Source organism: Chrysemys picta, chromosome 8 (genome assembly GCF_011386835.1).
Source record: "Chrysemys picta bellii isolate R12L10 chromosome 8, ASM1138683v2, whole genome shotgun sequence".
NCBI lineage: Eukaryota > Metazoa > Chordata > Testudines > Emydidae > Chrysemys > Chrysemys picta.
Window position 1 is genome coordinate 55,579,729 of NC_088798.1, and position 23,129 is coordinate 55,602,857.

Consider the following 23,129-nt stretch of genomic DNA (forward strand, 5'->3'; position numbering starts at 1 on the left):
TAGAGTTACCAGGGCAAATGCTATACACCACGCCAGGAAAACAGCCAATTAGAACAGAGCCCAGGACAAAGGCAAGAGTGGGACTTGGAGGCTGCTTCAGCATCAGATCAGAATCCAAGGCCAGAGGCTTCTGGGATTCAGCAGCTGGGGGTTTTCACCGCTGCTGTTTTGCTTTTCTGTGATCAGGAGTCAGCCTGAGCTTGCTTTTCTCTCCTGTTAATTGGTTTTTGGGGAGATCTCACTATTGCACCAGCATTCACTAACACGCCCCAGTCATACTCATTTGCACAATGTCAACCGGCATCGCATAAACAGGCTAGAGAGGCAGCAGAAGGAGCGGGGCAGCAGTTTTAATGGTGAAATTGCTGGGTCAGCTTTGATGGTGGTCTCAGTGTCTCTACAGGAAATGCCAATTGAATTCCCAGTCCCTATCCCTAGCTCGTGTTCCCTTCTGGATCCTGGCCAGGGGTGGGGGATAAGTGCAGGCAGTGGGTTCAGTCCATAGGTGGAGGGAGCGCTTCTCATTGCTTCACAGCACCCTCTTCTGGCTGATTCAGGAGAGCATTCAGGGGTTCCAAAGAAAGTAATGTTTGTGGCTGAAGGATGAGGAACAATAGGAGGGAGCTCAAGGATGGGGGAAATGTGTTCTAGAGAGTGTGTGTGTGTGTGTAGAAATGTGTTTTAGAATGGTGTGTATGTGTATCCCAGAGGTGAAAGTAAGCCGGTACGGTGATTTAAAGGACCCAGAGCTCCAGCCACTGCGGGGCGCCCTGGACCCTTTAAATCTCCGCCGGAGCTCCAGCAGCCAGGCTTGGGCAGGGATTTAAAGGTCCTGGAGCTCCGGCCCCTGCAGGGAGCCCCAGGCCCTTTAAAGCACAGCCCAAGCCCCACTGCCGGAGCTCCGGTGGCACTTTAAAGGGCCCGGGGCTCCCCGCAGAAGCCAGATTGGCCCTTTAAATCGCTGCCCGAGCCCTGCCGCCGCTATCCCAGCCCTAGCCTGAGCCCTGCTGCCCCGGGGTAGCGGCGGCAGGCCTCCCGCGGTGATTTAAAGGGGCCAGAGCTCCGCGGCGGCCGGAGCCCTGGCCCTTTAATTTGCCCCTGAGCCCGGGGCTCCCAGCCACTTCTGCAGCTGGTAGCTCCAGGGTGATTTAAAGGCCGTGGGGCTCCCAGCCACAGCCAGAGCCCCTGGGCCTTTTAATCTTGAAAGGCCCTACCTCTTCTGGTTGAGGCCGCACCCCACTCAGGACTCCGGCGTACGGGTAAGTCCTTTAAGTTACTTTTACCCCTGGTGTATCCTCAGGGCTCTGGAGGGGATGGGGAGGAGTCAATGTTCCCTCCAATGAAGGGGGGGAGTGCAGGGGGGACTTAGTGGGACATGGAGAAAGGGACCAGAAAGTGGCAGGACCCAGGAGAAAACAGCCTACAAGTATCAAAAAATGAGTGCTGGCAAAGGTTGTATTCACCCTGTCACTAAGCGCAGCTTTGAGAAACCTGCTCGCTCAGGGGAAACGCTGACTAAGGCCCACCATCCTGATGAGAGAAGTGTATGACGGGGTGTTAACTGCACTGAAGCAGGCAGTTTACATCCTCTTCCTGGTAATGAGCTTTCACACCACAGGGCTGCAGCAGAACTGTCATTGCCTGTTTGCAGAGAAAGCCGGAGCAAAACATGTTCCAACATATGTGACTGGTGCGGGACAGAGAAGTACCAGGAATGCTGACACAGAACATACTGAACTAATTCATCCCCCGGGCCGTTTCATTGCCTCGCGCTACACAAACAGTTTATATAACACTAGCTGGCTGTGCCAGGTGCTGGGGGCGTACTGCTCAAGTGACGGGGCACTCTGGGGCTGGAAGTCAGCACACTCCCCAGGGACAGATCACACAGGGCACTTTAACACAAGGATGCACAGAGGGAGCAGCAGCAGAGGGAGGCGAGAAATTTTTTAGGAGAGGACACTTGCCTCCTGGGTTGTCAAGAAGCCTTTAATTAGTTAATGTGCTCTGTGGGCCTGATTCTGCTCCCATCTAAGTCAAGAACAAACTCCCATTGACTTCTGTGGTTGCAGGTTTAGGCCCAGCACAGGCAACTTTAAGGAGCACATCTACTCAGCTAACTGAACTTCCACTCTGCCCCATTGCAGCAAGTACCATCTCTGAGTCTGATGGAAAACCTGTGAGGGGCTCTCCTGGCGTGGTCAGAGACCCAGGTCCGTCTTTGCAGAGCTGCACAGAAGCCTAGAACTGGAATAACGGGCTAATAACTGGAATAACAGGAGCATTCTGTAGGTTAGGATTCAGATTCAAAAACAGCTGTGTGGGAGGGAACCCAGGACTGGACGGGCAGGGGTGTTTCAGAGACAGGGGAAGAGATGTGTGACCAGAGCCTGCCTGGATCCTGCACTCACCCTGACTGGTGCCAGTCCTGTTGGTGTGTCACTCTCTTGAAAACGAAATCCATGCATAGCTCTTACCTAACACCAGAGTGGGATCTCCCAGCAGCGGGCTCATCTGAACAGGCAGCACTGGGATGAAAGCAGAGAGACAAGCACCAACAGGAGGAAGAGCATTGCAGTAGGAAGCACCCTGAAAAACAGACCTATGGATACTGACTTCTAAGAACAGCTGGAGAGGAAACATTGTTGCTAGGGCACAATATTGCAGCTGGCAAAGAGATGTAGCAATTGTCAGCCACTCACTAGTAAAGAGAGAATAGCTAGATATCAGACATAAGTACATCCCTTCCCTATCCGTCCACCTGCAGCCAGAGAAGACGGCAGAGGACAGCCTATCCAACTGCTCATGCGTTCCCAACATCAGCCACATGGCAATACTGTGGTTTCCCGTCACCTCTGCACTCCACATGCAGCCCCTACAAACTCCCCCAGCCCTTTCCTGTGTGCGGCACACAATGCGTCTATCGATTTCCTGTTAGCTGTTCAACAGTACACAGGAGTTACTATTTCATTGGGGTTGGTGTCATCTGGAGAGCGCAAGGTCCTGGGGCATCATCCAGGAATGGACCTACCTGCTCTGCATCCTCCTCAACCCGCTATCTCAGATCAAGAGCTACAACAGCCTCAGGAGGGAAGGTCCTTAGGGTTCTGGTGTCCCCCCACTCAGGTTAGCGTTGGGTCCCTAAATCCAACCCTCTCCTAGAATAACTGTGATGTTTGTATCTCCAGGCCTTGACCCAACACCGTTACATCATGCTGACGAAATACAGCATCCAAAATTATTTGGGGGACTTAACTGCCTGTTGGGAGAGACCCACAGAAATCAGGACATCCCGTGACTTCCTGAATGAGTGGCAACATCAGTGGAGTTAGCCAGGACCTCCTGCAAACGTAAGTAACGGGAGTTGCCTAATGCTGGCCCTAAATAACCCATCACAACAGCAAGGGCACAGCCTGTTTCAAACTCCCAGAGGGGGGGCATAAATCAACACATAGCTAGGACACCAAGGCTTGTACACAGATCACATACCCGCTGGCTAGCCTGGAAATAAGAGATACAAAATCTGCTCTCTGACATCCAAGAATTATTTCCCTTTGCTACGCTTGCCAAAGTAAAGAAGAAGGAAAAAAAAAACAATCACACACTAAAATTGTTGCATATGGGCTCTCCCAGTTCCAATTAATTCCTCATCTCAGCAAATATGATTCTATGACTTCAGTGGAAATTTCCAAATCAGTGGCAGCCACAGCTCCCAAATATCCAGCTCTTAGTTCCTGATAGGGTGAGGGTGGGTAAGGCTCAGGTCTGGATGCACATTCAGTACTTATAGGTTCACATTCCCCACAAAAGGCCTGTATCTCATAACACCTGATTATTATTCATCCTTCACAAGAACCCAGGCCTCCACCTTAATATCTGGGGTAGATTCTGAGCTGGTGAAAGCCAGCAGAACTCCTGTGAAGTCAGTGGAGCGTTGCCAATTCAAGCCAACTGAGGATCTGGCCCCCACTTCTTATTCTGGTTTATTGGGAAAGACAACTAATGCATTGATGTGTATTCCATCCTCGGGATGTCAGGCACCTGCCATGGGACTTGGAAGTGGGGAAGGCAGAAACTGTACTTTAATATCTGATCCTGGCTCTACAGACATGGTAACAGCTTTCGAGTACATAACAGGTTGTTACAAGGAGGAGGGTGAAAAATTGTTCTCCTTAACCTCTGAGGCTAGGACAAGAAGCAATGGGCTTAAATTGCAGCAAGGGAGGTTTAGGTTGGACATTAGGACAAATTTCCCAACTGTCAGGATAGTTAAGCACTGGAATAAATTACCTAGAGATGCTGTGGAATCTCTGTCACTGGAGGTTTTTAAGAACAAACACCTGTCAGAAATGGTTTAGTTCTTACGTAGCCCTTGGGTGCAAGGGTCTGGACTACATAACCTCTCAAGATCCCTTCCAGTGCTACACTTCTATGATACGCTTCCAGGCCAGATCCTTAGTGGGTGTAAGTCCCTCTAGCTTTGGTTAAGTCTGTTGATTTACAGCAGCTGAGGATCTGGCCCTGTGTGTGTTTATATGCTGGGATGTTTACTGTGCTAACAGCAGTTCCTACTGCGGGTGCCAGGCTGGGGACGGGAGAATGACAGCGCAGCAAAGTCGGGGGAGGGGGACAACAGCAGGCAGGAAAGTCTTAAAGATCTGGTCAGATTCAGAACTGGTGAGAGCCAATCCCTGCCTTCCTCTTTCAATCTCTCCTCCCTGCTCCCCCGTTGCTGGCCCTGGCTCTTGCTGAGTCAATTCATACACAGGGAACACAGATCTGGCTGCAGTCCCTGCTTGATTTCAAAAGGAGATTGGGAAGTTTCTGTAAGAACTCAAAAGAATGGCTGACTGAAGCTAGCTGGGGGGAGGGACATGTGGGCTGCTTCCAACTTCACACAGCCCCCTCCTCCCCCTCGCTGAAGAAAACAAGCAAAGCTGGAGAAAAACATGTTGTTCCCTGCAACTTGATCACCAGGCTCTGCCAGAGCTGTTTGTATTATACATCTTGGGACACAAAGGCCAGGGTACTGGCTGCAAGCTGATTGGATGGTGGAGGGAAAGAGAGGTGGTTTAACTGTTACCGGGCAGACTTGAAACACATTAATGGGGTAGGGGTGAGGAGTTTTGGGGGGTGGCAGGGCTGGAACACGTACAGCACTTGTTTTGTGTGCTGGGATTCCACTTTGCCACTTCTGGAGTTCTGGGACAGAGTGTCAGCTGCTTGGGTCCCATGATCATAATTTAGGACACGGAGATGGCAGGAACTTTGGGGGGGGGGAGTCTTTCTGGGGAACAAGGGGCCTGCTGCCCATTGTGCTGCTGAATGTCGCTATTGTGTAGTTAGGGTGGCGGCGGGAAGCAGAACAATCACACTTTCATATCTACCGCTGACCTCCTTCGAAGCTCTCTGCAGACACGGGCCAGATCCTCAACTGGTGGGAACGAATGTAGCTAATGGGACAGGGTGAAAAGATCACACACACACACACACACTCTCTCTCTCTCTCTTTAGGGAAAAATCTCTTTGATTTTCTGCCAACAGAAAAGTCATGCTTTGGACAAAAAACCGAAAACCAAAAGTACTACCACTGATAATTGGGAAAAAGGGAATGGGAAAGAAAGAGAAACACATAGGGGGGCAGGATAGCTCAGTGGTTTGAGCATTGGCCTGCTAAACCCAGGGTTGTGAGTTCAATCCTTGAGGGGGCCACTTAGGGATCTGGGGCAAAATCAGTACTTGGTCCTGCTAGTGAAGACAGGGGGCTGGACTTGATGACCTTTCAAGGTCCCTTCCAGTTCTAGGAGATAGGATATCTCCATTTATTTATTTAAAGAGCCGCTTTCAGCTTTTGTTTTTTGCTTTTGTCAAAAAAATGAAAACTTTTCAGTGAAACAAACTTTCTCCCAGGAAAATGTTCATTTCATTCAAAAAGCCACCTTCTGCCACTCTAGTACCTGTATTGATGTCAGTGGAGCTACACTGATTTACACCAGTTGAGGATCTGTCCTATTAATCCTCACTACACTCCTCCAAGGGAGGCATGTTTATTTGGGTTTATTGCTAATAAATGTCACCAGTCATCAGAGTTAAAGGTTCGGAGCTTCAGCATGCTCCTGGGCTGGCACCTTCTACTGTCACTGGCATAGTTAATGGAGAAGGTGCCTTGCTTTTTCATTCAGGGTTGCTATTTAATGTCCTTTACATTTTCCCTGCCAAGACTAGCCTCTATTGGCATGAATTAACCCTTTCCCCTTCCTTTTCCGCATAATAACACAGGAAAGAGAGAAATTATGGAAAGACTACTTGGGTCCTGTCTCATAAGCGTGCAAAAGTTCAGAGGCTACTTCAGTGTTGCCAATGCCCATGATTTCATTGAGTGTCTTGCAATAGTCGGTGTTTTTCATAAAGCCCCAGCTCCTGGAGTTCTGTGATTTGGGGAGAATCTTAGCTTTTATATATATATATATATATATGTATGTATAAAAGCTAAGTAAAATTTCTAGCCCTCTTGGTTCTAGAGAAAAATTTGAAAACATGACCTGAATGCACCCCAAAGGCTCAGAAACCAAAAGGCAAAGAAAAGAAACTCATTTTTTTAAAAATATCATTTTAAACCCATCTCATGATTTTATCCACTGGGGGTTGACAGTACTGTAGCAGTGCAAAGTTCCCATGCTTACACATGGCCAAACTACTTGGATTCCAACTAGAGTGACCAGGCAGCAAGTATGAAAAAATCAGGACAGAGTGTGGGGGGGTAATAGGTGCTAGGGTGACCAGATCGCAAGAGTGAAATATCAGGACACATTGGGCGAGCGGGGAGGTTGGGGGGGGAGAGAGGACAACGATGCCAGACACAGGTGCACAGAGCCATGAGAGGGGGCCCTAGGAAGCTGCAAGAGGGGTTGTACGGCCCCTGCTGCAGCCCACACCACAAGCCACAGGGCAAGGACTCATGGCCCCAGCTCCAGCCCCCAGTAGAAGCCACAGGGCCAGGGGCACAGGGCTCCGGCTCCAGCCCCCGGCTGAAGCTGCAGGACAGGGGTGCAGGATTCTGGTTGCAAAGTCAGATCCAGGTGCAGGGCAGGGGAGTGAAGGGTCCCGGTTCTAGCTCTGGTTCCAGCCGCAGCCACAGAGGGGAGGCCCCAGTCCTGCCTTCAGCCCCAGCCCCAGCTTCAGCCACTGACAGCTGAAGCAAACTACATCACAGAGGTCTGGAATCAGTGAGTCTAAATTATAGACTTAGTCGTAATACATATTGAAACATACAGTTACTTCAGTGCACTGCGCTACTACAATCTTGTTTAGAAGAAGATTACATTAATGACAGACAATGAAAGTATGGAGAGTCACAGATTAGGATGAAACATAAAAGAGACGAGGGTGCAGTGGTTAAGGTGCTAGCGTATAGGACTTGGGAGACCCAGCTTCCCTGCTCCATCACAGACCTTGGGTAAGCCACTTAAGGCTCAGATCTATCAGCATTTTCTTGAGCCTGAAGTGCAGTGCATCTGTAGTCATCCACACCTATTTACATCAAAGCTAAACTATTAGTTTTAATTATTCAGATATATTCCTCTCCCATGCTCCCTGTACAGTCACATCTTGGTGCAGTCAGTAACAAAGAAACTGCTCAGTCCCCTATTGTGATACACAGATGTTTTTGGTTTCTCTCTCCTCCTGTTATTTCCTTAGGAAGGATACTTTAATATCATACAGCGTGTGTTTACTCTAACCAGCGAATCTATGACGCTGGACACAATTTGTATGAAATAAACTCGGCTCTTTATTATTATTAGTTAGACATCACCAGCGCGTGCAGTACGCCAGGAAAGACGAACTGACTGAATAACATTATTCCCCAAAATCCATTGGCGGGTTCCTAGCAAGAGTAAAGAATTATTGTCCTACTGGGAGCCCCATTTTCTGTTGCCAGTTCAGATTCTCTGCTGACCTGTGTCAGAACAGAAAAAAATATTTTTATTTGCCTTCTGGTTTTGGAGCCTTTAGGGATTAGATCTTAAAGGGTTTGTTTGTTTGTTTGTTTGTTTCTTGTTTTTCATCCAACAAACATAAAGGCTGGAAACTTACTTTTTAAAAAAATGCAAACTAAGATTGTCCTGTAGTCCAAGGAGGACCCTCAACAAATCAGAACTTAAGCACAATACCAAATATCACAAGACTTATGATAAAACGGCATCTCCTGTGCTATTAGGACAATTTAAACCAGTGAGATTTGACTATTTCGAATGTAAATTTTAATACTAGGATCTTCATATTGTGATTCCTGCATTCGGTTTCAAACTTGAGAAATGGTTTGTTTTGTTTTCACAAGCTCTAAGTGAAAGCATAAGGCAAACCCTCACCCCCAATAGTGGCTGTTGTGGTTAGAAAAGGGAAATTTAAATCAGGGCTCCTCAAATCCATTTCTGGCTCTGCCATTGATTTATTATGTGGTCTTGGAGAAATTACTTTACCTTTCCCCATCTGTATAATTATGATTTATTCTTTGTAATACAGCAGTAATACAGAGCCTCTAACTAGCCCCTTTGTGCTTGGGATACTGGATCTAATAATGCTTAGCTACTTCTCAGGTGTATTGTGAGGATATAACAGGGCCGCCCAGAGGATTCAGGGAGTCTGGGGTCTTCGGCGGTGTGGGGCCCCCGCCGTCGAACTGCTGCTGAAGACCTGGCACTTCGGCGGCGGGTCCCGGAGTGGAAGGACCCCCCCACCGCCGAAGACCCAGAGCGGAAGAAGCTCCGGGGGCCTGGGCCCCGCGAGAGTTTTCCGGGGCGTCCGCAGCGAGAGAAGGACCCCGTTCCAGGGGCCCCGAAAAACTCTCGTGGGGGCCCCTGTGAGGCCCGGGGCCTGGGGCAAATTGCCCCACTTGCCCCCCCATCTGGGCGGCCCTGGGATATAAACCTTGTAAAATGTTTTGAGATTCTTTGAAGAAAAATGCTATACATGTTTAAAGATATAGTGATGAATGTGATGTAACTGCCTGGACATATAGGGTTGCAAACCATTATTACTGTTCCAATACATAAAGGGAAATATTTTGGCAATTAAGGTTTAATCAAAGAGCACTGGGTGAGGGATTTTATTCTCTCTCTTATAATCCAAGTGTTTTTAAATATATTTCTAAAGCTAACAATGTATGTGAAGGGAGATTCTCAACCTAGGAAAGCCAAAATGGTAAGTATTGCACTAAGATGGTTAGGTGATCTTAAAAATACTTACTCAAATACAATTTGATGAATTTTATGCCACTCAACTTTTTATAAATATTTTTAAAAATATCTATGTGAAATCTTTTACAAAATGTTTACTGTAAAAATCTGATGTATTCAGAATTCTTCAAAACCAGTCAGGAAGAAAAATTTTATTCAATCTTTTTAGGTGTCATTAATATCAGAGCTATAAAACCAAGGAAAGAATGGTAGTTATTTCTGAAGAAAAGTAATTTTGATATATTCTTGTCTAATAAATATTTATATAGCTATCCAAGGTGTTGGAACTAATCATTCTAGTTTTCCTTTAAAAGGGAAAATTTATCGTGGTTTTATTTCAAGCTCAGAAATGTAGCATACACAGTAGTGCGATATTTCAGTTCAAGAGACAGATTCAAATAGAAATTTTCATAAGGTCACAGTAAAACTTCATAGCATAGTACTACTCCAAGAAGTGATGATATAAAATTTTTCATGTTCTTACTCAGGAGTTGTGCTCTCTGCAGATTGAGTTTGAGTGTGACTCGCCCCTTACTATAAATATAAACCCAAATCTGTTGCAGACAGGGAGAAAGGCAAGTGGCTTGGTGCTGGTCTCCCCTCCACGAGCCCGCCCCGCTCCCTTCTCCGCAGCTTTGCCTCAAACCCTCCCCCCTTGGAGGTCTCCCCCTTTGGCCACCAGGTTTCACACCTGCTTGGCCAGGAGCCCCCCCAAAGGGACCTGCCAGAGGGGACCAGGTGAGTCCCAGCAGTGCTTACCTGGAGCGGCTCCCAGGAAGCATCCAGCAGGCAGGTCCCTCTGGCTCCTAGGGTCAGTCGGGTTGGGTTGAGGGGGGTGGCGGGGGCAGGAGCGGGGGGGGCTCTCTGCCCCCCGGCGCCTGCTGCCGGCATCTACAAGCCCCGCCCCGCTGCAGCACGTAACGGAGCGGAGACCTCCTAGCCGCCTCTGTGTGCCTGGGGCAGGGCTGCACTCTGCAGGCCGGTGGGCTGGCGCCGCCGCGCCAGGAGCTCAGCTGCGCTGCCCCAGGGCCCCCTAGGAAGAGAGGTGAGTGGTGCCAGCAGCGCCGGCTTGCCGCGGTCCCCCCGATATCGGGACACCGACCAATGTAAGGTCGGGACGCCGGACAAGTCCCCTAAAATCGGGACTGTCCATCTGATCACCCTAATAGGTGCCCATATAAGAAAAAGCCCCAAATATTGGGACTGTCCCTATAAAATCGGGACATCTGGTCACCTTAATTCCAACCTGTGCTGGGGGTTTTGGAAGAAGAGGTAACCTTGAGAGATTACTTTGGATTGGCTGAAAATACCATAAGAACGAGCTTTCCCCCGGTGTTTGAGCATTTCTCCTTCCAGCCAGAATCTGTGGGGGCAGAGATGGCTCAGAAATGAAATCTTGTGGGGAAACATTCAGTTGAAAAATCGTGAACCTCCAAAAATAACATGAGGTCACTGTATGTTTTGGGTGATGGTTTAGAGCAGGTTTGCCTTAAGGGGATGATAACCTCTGTCTCTTAAGGACAAATAAATTTGTTAGTCTCTAAGGTGCCACAAGTACTCCTGTTCTGTCTCTTAAGGTTGGTTTTTACATGGCTGCTTGTAGCAAAGCTGAGATCAGGGCCCTGTTGTGCCAGGTGCTGTACAAACACTTAGGAACACCCAGTCCCTGCTCTTAAGGGTTGACAATCTCAGGCCCCCATTGGACAAGTTGTTCCCGGTAGGCAGACTCAATTGACATCAGTGAGGCTCCATTTGAGCACAAGGGTCTGCCCATGTGACACCAGAGGTGATTGGAGGAATGGGGCCTAAATAACTTTAGGAGTCCTAGTTTGAAAACATTGGCCCTAAGTACAATAAAAAACTCTATTATTATTAATGCAGAAGCACCCTGAAGAAATAAGCTAATAGAGTACACAGGATCACACTCATTGTCGATCTGTTAGTAAGCTCCACATTAGCCAGATCCCCTCTCCCCCCCGCCAACCTACTGGTTACAGTCTTTAAAAAAAAATTAAAGATTAAGGGTAAAATTTTCAAAAACACCTAAGGAACCTAAGTCCCATTTTAAAAAGTGGCATGGGGCGGGGACCTTGGAACCCATAGAGGAGTTGGGGGAGGGTCTCATTAACAGGACAGTGCAGGGAGGCGGGGTACTTCCAAATATGGGAGAGGCCGAGCCAGGCCTCTGCCTGGCTGAGGACAACAGGCTCCCAGGGGTGGGGGCAGGGGAGATGCAGTCAGTGCCCAGGGATGGGGACGCTATCTCAAGGGTTGTCTGTCAAAAATTTGCAGCTAGACAAAGGGCAGACCCCTCCCTTGAAAGTATAAAAAAGTGTATCTCGGAGGGAACTCCAGGAAGGGTGGGGGGGAGAAGTTTTTTGAAGAGGACGGGAAACTGTACAGGGAGGCCCCTGTAGAAAAAAACCAGGGTCCCGGTCTCAACCCTATAAGCAGTTGGTTGTACTCAGCCAACACTGGAGGGAATTAGTGCTGGTAGCACACGACAGTCCCTTTGCTGGTCACTTGGGGGTACAGAGAACATATGACAGGCTGAGGAGGAATTTCTACTGGCCAGGGATACAGAACGATGTGAGGGATTATTGTAGGACTTGCTCGGTGCGTCAGGAAAGAAAGAAGCCGGGGGGACCCTAGAAAGCTCTGCTGCGCCCCTTGCCCATCATCCAGGAGGCATTCCAAAGAGTGGCAATAGACATAGTGGGTCCTATGCCACTCCCCACTCAGAGGGGGAACAAGTATATCTTGGTGGTAGTAAACTTTGCCACTCGGTACCCTGAGGCAATTGCACTGTCTAACATAGAAGCCGAGAGAATGGCAAGAGCTCTGCTCTCCATATTCAGCAGAGTGGGCTTCCCTAAGAAGATTTTGTCTGATCGGGGGTCAAACTTTATGTCGCAGTTGTTCAATGAGCTGTGGAAGGTGTGTGGAGTAAAACAGCTTAAGACATCCCCCTACCACCCCCAGGCCAATGGACTGGTGGAAAGATTCAATGGGACCCTAAAGTCCATGCTGGGGATGTATACCAAGAAAAGGGGCCAAAGTTGGGATGAACTATTACCATTCCTGCTGTATGCCTACAGGGAGGTATCCCAAGAGTCCACAGGCTTTTCTCCATTTGACCTTCTGTATGGGAGGAAAGTGAGGGGACCCCTCGATCTCATCAGGAATACCTGGAAAGGGTGCAACACGGTAAGGGAGAACCCGTGACTAAGTATGTCCAGAGGTTCAGGAGGGAGTTGAAAAACATAATGGAGATTGTACAAAACAACCTCCAGAGTAGTCAGGCCAAGCAAAAGGCGTGGTATAATAAAAATACTTGTAAACGCACTTTTAACGTAGAAGATTTGGTCATGGTATTCGGCCCTGCCAAAAATGTCAAAATGCAAAACTCCTGGGAGGAGCCCTTTAAAGTGGTGGAAGTGGCAAATAAGGACACTTATAAAGTTAAAAAGCCCCTGGATGGTGCGGTACCCCAATTGGTACATGTAACCAAACTCAAGGCCTATCACAGTAGAGTGGCCGGGGTAAACATGATCTGTTGTGTCAAAGGGAAAACTGAGGCACACCCACTCACTAATCTAATGCCTAAATGCCAAGATAGGTCAACCCTGAAAAGTATAAAAATCTGTAGTAAGCTAACACCACTCAAAAGAAAGGAAGCGTTGTCAACGCTGCAAAAGTACAGCGAGGTATTTTCCAACAAACCAGGGAGGACGCACTTGCTGTCCCATAGAATCCTCACGAAAGGGGCTCAACCTCCTCCTTGCAGGCCTTATAGGGCCACCGGCAAGGTTAAGGAGCAAATTCAGGCTGAGATACAAAGCATGTTGGACTTGGGGGTGATTAAGGATTCTAACAGTGCGTGGGCTTCCCCTGTGGTCTTGGTCCCCAAAAGAAATGGTACCATTAGATTTTGTGTAAACTATAAAAAACTCAATGCTGTCACTGTAACAGATGCATACCCCATGCCAAGAATTAATAACATGCTGAATGTGCTAAGCCAAGCCAAGTACCTTAGTACCTTTGATCTAACCAAAGGTTACTGGCAAATCCCTCTGGAGGGAGAGGCACAACAAAAATCAGCTTTTATCACTAATATAGTGCTCTATAAATTTACAGTGTTACCTTTTGGTCTGGTAAATGCTGGTGCGACCTTCCAGAGACTGGTCAACAAAGTGTTAAATGGTTTGCAGCATTATGCTAGGGCATATATAAATAACATTGCTGTATTCAGCAACACCTGGGGTAACCACAAAAAGCACCTAAAAGTCGTGCTATCAAAGCTCAAAAAGGCTGGGCTAACTGTAAAGCCCTCTAAGTGCAAGATAGGGGCAGCCAAAGTCCCCTATCTGGAACACTGGGTGGAGGGGGTAAAATATCCCCCGACCCTCTTAAGGTAAAAGCCATTGTAAAATGGCCTGTACCCCAGAATAAAAGGCAAGTCCAATCCTTCATAGGTTTGGCAAACTATTACAGGAGGTTTGTGGTGGGGTTCAGTAACGTTGTATCCCCAATCACAAACTTATGTAAAAAGCATCAACCTAATAAGGTTATTTGGTCAAAGGCATGTCAAAAAGGCTTCAACAAAGTAAAAGCACTCCTGTCTGCGGAGCCTGTGCTGGCCAGCCCTAACTTCAATAAGCCTTTTAAATTGTGTACTGATGCATCAGACACAGGTTTGGGTGCTGTGTGGCTGATGCAGATAGGGGAAGACAGTAAGAAGCATCCCATTGCCTTCCTAAGCAAAAAACTGTCCCCAGCTGAACAAAATTACTCCATCATAGAGAATGAGTGCTATGCCATTGTGTGGGCCATCAAACAATTAAGGCCTTACCTCTTCAATAGGAGATTCAAAATTCTACTAACCATTCACCTTTGGTATGGCTTCACTGAACTAAGGGCACAAACTCCAAACTGCTACGCTGGAGCCTGGTCCTACAGGAGTTTAACATAAAAATTCCTCATATTAAAGAAAGGAAAAACTGGGTAGCAAATGCCTTGTCCAAAAAAAAGAAATGTTAGGTATACTGCCTCCGCCATGGACAGTGTCCAAGTCTCTGGCAGTAAGTTCAGAAGGAGGGTGTGACAGTGTACCCCATAAGGCTTTATGGGGGGGCTCTTATAAATGTATTTATTTGGGTTTAGACCCCACTGGGAGTTGGTCATCTGAGTGCTAAAGACAAGCACACTTCTGTGAGCTGTTTTCAGGTAAACCTGCAGCTTTGGGGCAAGTAATTTAGACCCTGGGTCTGTGTTGGAGCAGACGGGAATGTCTGGCTCAGCAAAACAGGGTGCTGAAGTCCTGAGGTGGCAAAAAAAATAGGAGCGGGGGTAGTCTTGGCACATCAGTTGGCAGCTCCCAGGGGGGTTTCTGTGATCCAACCCGTCACAGTTACATCTTCCCAACCAGACTCCCAGTCGCCATGACACATACCAGCCACCTGTCCCGTCTTCCCCTCTGGTCACAGGTGACCTTCCATAAGATTTCTCATGCTTGCAAGTTCCATAGTGTGATTTTTCACTGCCTTTAATTTACTCCTGAGGGCATTCTACGCCAAAAAAATAAAAATTATGAGCACAATATTTTAAAATTCTGCACATTTTATTTGTCAATAAATAAATGCAGAGGCTCCAGCATGGCAATGGGGAGCACAGGCCACTGGCTTGCTGAAGGTGGGAGATCACCCTGCAGCCCCCACGCCCCCAGGACACAGATTCAGTGGTGAGTCCATCCCTGGGGACTCCCTCTGAGTCACCCACCCCCGTGTTCCCTAGGGCAGGAGGGGTTGGCTGTTCAGCTGCATCAGACCTACAGTCATCAGCTGGAACAGCCAGGGGCACAGGGAACCTCTGCGGCCCCACCCCCTTAATGTGGATCGTCTGCCCCATCAGAACACTGGCATCTGGAACCACACTCAGTCGAACCAGAGAGAACTGAGCCACTGTATCCCGCCATCCCAGACATTCCATGCCATCAATCTTGACAACCTTGATGTGTTCCCTGTCCGCTTCACTGGGCCCCATGTCCACCAAGCTGGTGTGATAAGAGGTAGGGGTGCCCTCTGGGGCCTCAGGGCTGAGGGCAACCGAGCTAAGATGGGACAAGGGAGGTTTAATCTCCTTTAATTTGGGACAGCTACTCCTCAGGTGCCCTGGGGAATTGCAGTGAAAGCACCTTCTGGGATCCCCTGCTTGTGCAGGAAATTTGGGACGAGTACCAGGAGAATGGGGAGGTGACTGCCCAGCCTCTTTTTTCCCAGACCCAGGGGTAAAACGGTGATTTTGCTTTTCCCCAACCTTATACCCCTCTGCCAGTGGTTTATGTTTGATTGCAGCTTGTGCTTGTTCATAAGAGTCTGCATACCTAGCTAATTCACCCACTGCATTTACCTTTTTGTTCCACAAATACTGTTTTACCTCATCACTGCACATATTTGGGAAGTGTTTCTGAGTAACCAGATCACACATCCCTTCAAAGCTTGTAATGCCTTTCCCCCGCACCCATTTATCTACCAAATCTCTCATTTCATTGGCATAAGCCACATTAATTAATCCAGATCCCCTCTTAAGACTCCTGAATTTAACCCTGTAGGTTTCAGGTGTAACCTGAAACTCTATTAAAACCAGTTCCTTAAATTTACCATAGTTTGAAGCATTATTAATAGGCATCTTATTGAATATGTCCAGAGCTTTGCCAGTTAATTTTGCTATCAATGTGGTTATCTTCTGATCTTTAGGGATGGCATGGAAGGTGCACAGTCTCTCAAAGGTGATGAAATACTCGGCGATATCGCTGGGCTTGTCATACTGTGGACACAGTCGCTCCCATTTGTGGATTTTTGGGGAAGTGGAGCCAGCGGGTGGAGAGTTTTGTTTGCTCAACTCCGTAACAGCCAGTTCATGTTTCTAGGCCTCTTTAGCCCTCTTGTGGGCAGCTGCCTCTGCCGCCACCCTTGCTGTCTCTTATGTTTATTTTCTTTTCATTTGTCTTTTAGTTTGGCCAGCTTTAGTTTATTAGCGGCGTTACTAGTACTTATTTTCGTGCTTTCTTGTGCTGGGCCACAACCCCTCTGCAGTTTACTGAAACTGAGATGCACTTTTACAGTGTTAACAGTGTTTAGCTTTTCTGGGCAATTTGCACCCTGTGCAGTTTTATTTTTTTTTTATTTTTCTTTTTACTTATTTTGCTTTCTTTTCTGTTCCTATGTCCCTTGCCCGAAATAAGCAAACAGAAAATAACAAACTAGTAACCACTTTGTCTGTTCTCCAGACACCACACTTAAAGCTCACTTAAAATCACTACCAGTATTTTAAAACAATCAGCTGTGCACAGATCCTGCCGACTACGCCACTGAATGGGTTAAATCACAGAACGCCCCCTGGGAGCTGCCAACTGATGTGCCAAGACTACCCCTGCTCCTATTTTTTCCGCCAGTTCAAAACTTCAGCACCCTGTTTTGCTAAGCCAGACACTCCCGTCTGCTCCAACACAGACCCAGGGTCTGAATTACTTGCCCCAAAGCTGCAGGTTTACCTAAAAACAGCTTACAAAAGTGTGCTTGTCTTTAGCACTCAGATGACCAACTCCCAGTGGGGTCTAAACCCAAATAAATCTGTTTTACCCTGTATAAAGCTTATGCGGGGTAAACTCATAAATTGTTTGCCCTTTATAACACAAATAAAAAAAATATGCACAGTTGTTTGCTCCCCCAGGAATTAATACACACTCTAAGTTAATTACTAAGTAAAATGTAATTTTATTAAATACAAAAGGTAAAATTTACGAGATTCCAAGTAGTAGCAGACAGAACAAAGTAAGTCACCAAGCAAAATAAAATAAAATGCACAAATTTATGTCTAATTAAACTAAATACAAATAAAATCCTCACCAGTTCCAGAATGCTTCCTTTTACAGGCTAATCTCCTTTTAGCCTGGGTCCAGCAATCACTCACACCCCCTGTAGTTACTGTCCTTTGTTCCAGTTTCCTTCAAGTATCCTGGGGGGGGGAGGGGGTGAAAAGGCTCCTTCTTTAGCCAGCTAAAAACAAAATGGAGGGGTCTCCCAGGGGTTTAAATAAACTCTCTCTTGTGGGTGGAGACCCCCTCCTCACACTGTGTAAAATTTAGTTACAAAATAAAAATTCAAAATCACATGGGCAAGTTACATGCCCATGCATGACTCAGAACTTGCAGGTAGCAGCCATAACTCACATGCTACCTTGAACGTCCTCAGGTAAACTTCTTATGTAAATTGAAGTCTTCCAAGCTCTTTGTCTGTTAAGTGCTTCCTAATTAAGCACCTAATTTGCACATTCCTTTCCCAAAAAGTAACCAAATGTTCTAACTAAGGCTACTTAAAAATCAAGCAATTATACAGCCAATGTTCATAACTTTAAACACACAAATGGTGCCTGCATACAACTAGAATAAACATAACCAGTAAATTATAACCTTTACATAAATATGTTACATAGCATATGTAGCAAAACCCTATTCCAGTTATATCATACATACATTTATAAGCACCACCCCCCCATAAAGCCGTATGGGGTACACTGTCACAGTAACAATCAGCGCATTTGTATAAATTTGAAAACAAATCAAGGTGTACACAGAGTCTGCTCATTAGGACCGAGACAGGGTATTTTAGATATGTGTTTGGTCTTGAGTTTTCTATTCATGGTTTCTCATTAGGACACAAACAACCTGTGGAGCTCTCCCAAATTCTGGTTGGCAGGATCTGAGCCCTACATTAATTCATAATCTTCTGCTTGGCCGCAGCAGAGAGAAGAGGAGGATGAGGAGGAGGAGGGAGCTGAATCAATTCAAGTTTTTGATTCAGTTTCTAAAGAAAAAAAAAGGTCCCACAAAATTAAGAAATGTTCCCTTCCCTTCACCCATTTGCATTGAGATGCAAATTGGATTGCCCCAGGAAAACCCCGGTGGTCAGTCACCTGGGAGGACATGTGAGCGTGACCTCTTCTTTCTCCCCCTCTCGTACCCCATCTCGCTCACCCTGCAACCTGGCCAAAGCCAAAGGATTTTAATTAAACCTCTTTGAAGCCAGGGTGGGTGTTTCGTATATTAATTACGGAACAAACAGACTCTCAGAGAAATAAATGACTGTCCTGTTGGCTCACGTACCACTCTAAGCCGAGAGCTGGGAACATTAGCACCAGGAAGAAGAATATTCTTTCTTGGCTAGGACATCAAGAGATAATCATCATCGTCATAACAAGAAGAAATCAGAAGAACATTTTCCCCTTCTGGGTATGGGCTGTTCTCCCTGTGGGAACTAGGTCCAGAGCCTGTGGCTGCCAGTTTTAAAGGTGAAGTGTGGGGAGGCATGACTGTTGCCAGCCTCAAGCTTATTGCACCTGTGGCTTGGTCAGGACAGCCATCTCCCTAGCTCTTGGGGGGCATCTTCATGGAGTGGTATCTGCTCCAAAGCAGTTCCACCTGATCTGGAGTTTGGAACCAAACACTCACCTTGGAAAAGGAAAGAAACTCCTTACCTCCTCCCATTAATTGCTATTCCTCCTCCAACGCTCATCTCCAACATTTGTGGACAACAGACATCATGCCGAGCCATCACCCTTCCCTTGCAGCTGTGTACGTATTTCTTAACATTTCCCACGACATGGTCTGCTACATGGCCTCGCTGTGTTGCTAAAGCTAAGAGTGTAAGAACACAGAGGACCCTAATAACCAGTGCATTATGGGATTAATATATTATAGACTCCACATCCTTCACCTGCCAGTTTGTCCTATGCCCATGATTTACTTTCAATGTAGCGCGCTAACATGCACCTTTTTAAAGCATTCTCATCTCATCGTTTGGGGGGTCTCAGGCTGGATTCTGGGTTTTATGTTTAATTTTTGGTGTGAATTTTAGTGACAGATGCCTAGCTAACAGACCTGGCGAATTTAGTTCTCCACAGAACAGGTACCACATGGCATAACAGTACCGCACTGCATCAACCCTGAGACCACCTCAAGGCATGGAACAGTAGCTCAGTCTCCAGGCCCATCCGCGTATCTTCTGGCCTTTCTACTGAGAGTGCTGGAAAGGAGGCCAGTTATGACTGTGTTCTTTGTGTATTGTAAACAATTCTTCACGACCAAGATGCTCAACCACAGACAGTAACAACTTCCAATTATGACCAACCTGTGTTGGACTTGGATCAGTGACCTAGGGGCAAAAAGTACCATCTCCAATAGCCAGACCCCAGAGCCATCCAGTTCCACTGCATTGATTATAATTATCTCACAACCTAATTATGCCCTCTCACTTATGTAGAACTAGTCCTTCTAGCAATCTCAGTGAAGCTGCTAACGTTCACTGGTTAGATACATGGCAGCGGAGGGAAATCCAGCTGGTAGCTTGAGAGGTATTTTTAAACAGTAGAGATTGACCTAAACTGAAAGCCTGGATCTGACCAGACCTGAATCTGAGAGCAGGCTGGTCTCATGTTCACACTTTGCAGCTCAGGTTCATCTCTATTAAAGAACACAAGGAATCCATTCACTCAGTAATCACAGGAGTCAAGGCTGCTGCTTCAGTGCTATGTCTGTGTTTGGTCTATAGCCAAATGGTGCCCTGGTTTAAAGTGTGTCTTGATTTTTTGCTCAAAAACAGAAGATTTCCTGCTTGACACAGCCCATAATCTGCGGTACTGGAAATTACAGAGTTGTTTCATTTTTTCCAAAAGTACACATTCAAGGTTGAGAAGATCAGAAGCCAAGCTACCTTTTTCTCTTTAGATCTTTTCACAAAATCCATGGAGTTATTTGTGTCTGTCTTTTCCTACAGAAATTCTGGATAGCCCTTTTCCCCTTCACTCCTCAACAACCCTCTTCAAAACAGTCAATGCCAACCACCCGGAACTACTACACAACGTTACAGTAACATACCAGTAGAGATGTGTAATGGATGGGGAAAAACCTGGTAAGAAAACAGTTTTCATTTACAAGCTTCCAATGGCTTACTATTAGGGAACCTTCTTTACAGCTGTTTCTCATTTCCCTTCAAATAGATTCAACTTTACAACCTCAGCCAGATTGTTCCACATGATCATATCACTAACGTTTATCAATTCATATATAAATCAGATCTTCAGCATTCATTAGAAATGGGGCCTGGATTAAGCCCTCAGCATCACCGCCCAAACAGCACAAACTTTGGGGAAGTTTGGATTCAAATCAGAAGTTCCTGGTTGGCGGCATCTCTTTGAAAGACTGGGCAAAAACTCCACATCCAAACACCCTGAACAGTAGGAAAGTTTAGATCCACTCCACACTTTACAGCTGAGCTCCACCTCTGCTACTGATCTGTTTGTATATATGCCAGAGGTAACGGGGTCAGCAGTCCCTTTCACGACTGCTCTGTCCATGCCCTTGCTGAGGGAGACCTTGTGTGGGGACAATAAGTAGCACAAGCTCCATCTGGTTAGTCTGGAAGGTAGACAGCCAGAGAGAACCACGTGGTCTTGTCTGCGTCCAGGAGCCAGGCTAAAATATCCCCTTCATAGTCATTACAATGGAATCCTAGCTCATCACTGGATGGTACACTGCCCCATTAATAACACTGCATTGATTCATAAGGGCTGGACAAACCATTGAACACACGCAGGAAAGAACAAAGACCTCACCCGAAATGGAAACGTTTTGGAGGCTCGAATGAGTTTCATTACCTCTTTGGGTGTTTGTTTTCTACAGTATTCCCGGTGCTTCAGCACTTGCTAACGTTGACCAGGGCCAGACGTGGAAATGCCCAAACGCCATGAGAAAAGGCTGTTCTTGTGAGGATTCCAGCCTAGTGAGCAAACACTGGAAATCCCATGAGAAAGCCGGTTCTCACAAAACCCCAGCCCAAGAGCTTCGGATAAGCAGCTGAGTCTCTCATCTGTGCTCACTTCCTCGCTTGTATGTGGACATTAAAGATCTCATAGCCCATCTCCAAAGCGTAGGGCTTTGCCTTGCTATCCTTGACCACATGCCCCCTTCTCCCCACTGTTATGGAGTATGCTACCTGCTGGTGGCTACATTTCAGCAGAGCTATTTGTATGTGACGTGGCGTTTAGGTTCCTTGGGCAGGTTATTTTGGTTGAACATTTGCAGAATGGGGTCTAGGGCAAATATTTGAGCTTAGCCTTCAGATGTTTACCCCTTTTCCCAACATCCTGACTATAAACAACCAAAACTAGTTCTGAAAAATACTTTGACAGTGTCCTTGCAGGCTTAGCAGGGTAATGAATAGTCACTGGATAGGATATTAGTAACCATTCATATATATTTGGCTACGATTCTCAAAAGAACCTAATGGAATTGTGTGTCTAAATCTCATTGACTTTCCCCTTTGCATCTCACCTCCCTTTGGTAGTAAAACGATTCTTTTCGGGAAGGATTTTTCATTGCAATGAGGTTTCTTTTGCCAGAAACATTTGAGGGGGGGTCGAAGAAGGGGAGCAACCATAGTGAAAGGGCTGCATTTGCAGATCCATTTGGGATGACATCAAACTTCAGCTGGGTTCTGCTCGCCTGCTGAATTATAGCCTTCTTAGACTCATGCAGTGCCGCTCTACCGACAAAGGCCTAAGCATGGGCCACCGCATGGGACAGAGAATATGAGACACAAGAGCATCATTAGTGAAGCAAAATGGTGTGGGACTGGGGTACAATTCTTTTCCTGTGCTGGCCACTTCAGCAAGGCTCAGCATTCAGCTCTCAGGAATACACCACTACTGGACCTGATGGGAGATTTATGAGTGATGGAGCTAAATTTGGCTCTGAAATAAATGAGAGTTGAGAGGGCAGCAAGGGGCTCGCAAATCCGCTGAGCTATTCAAAAGAAAGCAACAAGCAGACTCCCCACCGGGCACTGGCCCCCGCACTTCCCATGCAGACTCCAGCGGTGGAATCCGGGCCCTCCGGAAATCAATGGGTGTGGTGCCAGCTGATTTCACTGCGGCCAAGAATTCACCTCTGGAGAGTCTGCTTAGCCAATAATCATCTCAGGAAAGAGCTGATTTCCAGGGGGCTAATCTGCAATCACAGACTCACTGTCCAGTACTGAGTGAGACCCGGGCTGGGGAGCTCAAAGGAGGGCAGATCTAGGGAAATTATCCCTCCACTGCAAGATAACGAATATTCATTAGTAAATGGGGCATAAACAGAGATTATACAAACTAAGGAACAGGTTAAGCCCTAGCTCCAACCCTGGTTTATGGGCAGTGTATAGCCTGTCTGCTTGAGCTGATGAAAGGAAGGAACTGAGCCTCAATTCCCCTCACATTGCTCTGAAGGGAAGTTGCTTTCCAGCATGCATCTTACAGCCTCCATCACACTGGCTCAGCCCTGCTGACTGGCACATTGGCGGGTGGGGCGGGGCACGGCTGGGCCCATTCCCCACCCATCTCCCTCCCCTCTCTGCCCATCTTCTCAGGCGGGCGGGGTGCAGAGCCCTTCGTCTCTCTACCATGCCTGCAGTTGTGCTCTGGGGAATGCTAACTCAGCTGCATGGGGGCAGGGGTATGACTTCCTAGCATGGACACATTGGGGCAGGTCACAATCCAGCCCTAAATGCTAAGAACACGCTGAAGGGACTGCTGCAGAAATGACTCTCTGAGTTTTGCTGTGTTCAGAATGGGGAATGCATGCTTCCTCTTCTTCTTGAGCCGGCCAGTATAGGGGTGCTAGTCTGTGCAAACAGACACCACGCTGTATCTACAGTGTCCTTCTCTGGGCCTCCTGAGACCTGCTGATTGAATTCCTGGGTGGCTTTGAACTGTCCCTGACCACCCCACAGTGCTCTAGGTGATCTCAGAAAGGACAGGCACAAACAGACCAAAGTTCCGTTGTGCTTGTTTTTAAAG

General features: G+C 47.1%; 1 long non-coding RNA gene across 2 annotated transcripts; it reads left to right on the plus strand.

Moving 5' to 3' along the window:
* Positions 1–878: 878 nt before the first annotated feature.
* LOC101939435 (uncharacterized) lies at positions 879–21,662 on the plus strand. 2 transcript variants are annotated; one of them, XR_006174697.2, is made up of 4 exons: positions 879–1,259; positions 3,189–3,350; positions 20,069–20,203; positions 20,292–21,662. It is a non-coding gene; the product is annotated as an uncharacterized LOC101939435 (long non-coding RNA). The 2 variants fall into 2 exon arrangements; XR_010589779.1 differs by having other exon boundaries at positions 20,974–21,662.
* Positions 21,663–23,129: the final 1,467 nt, after the last annotated feature.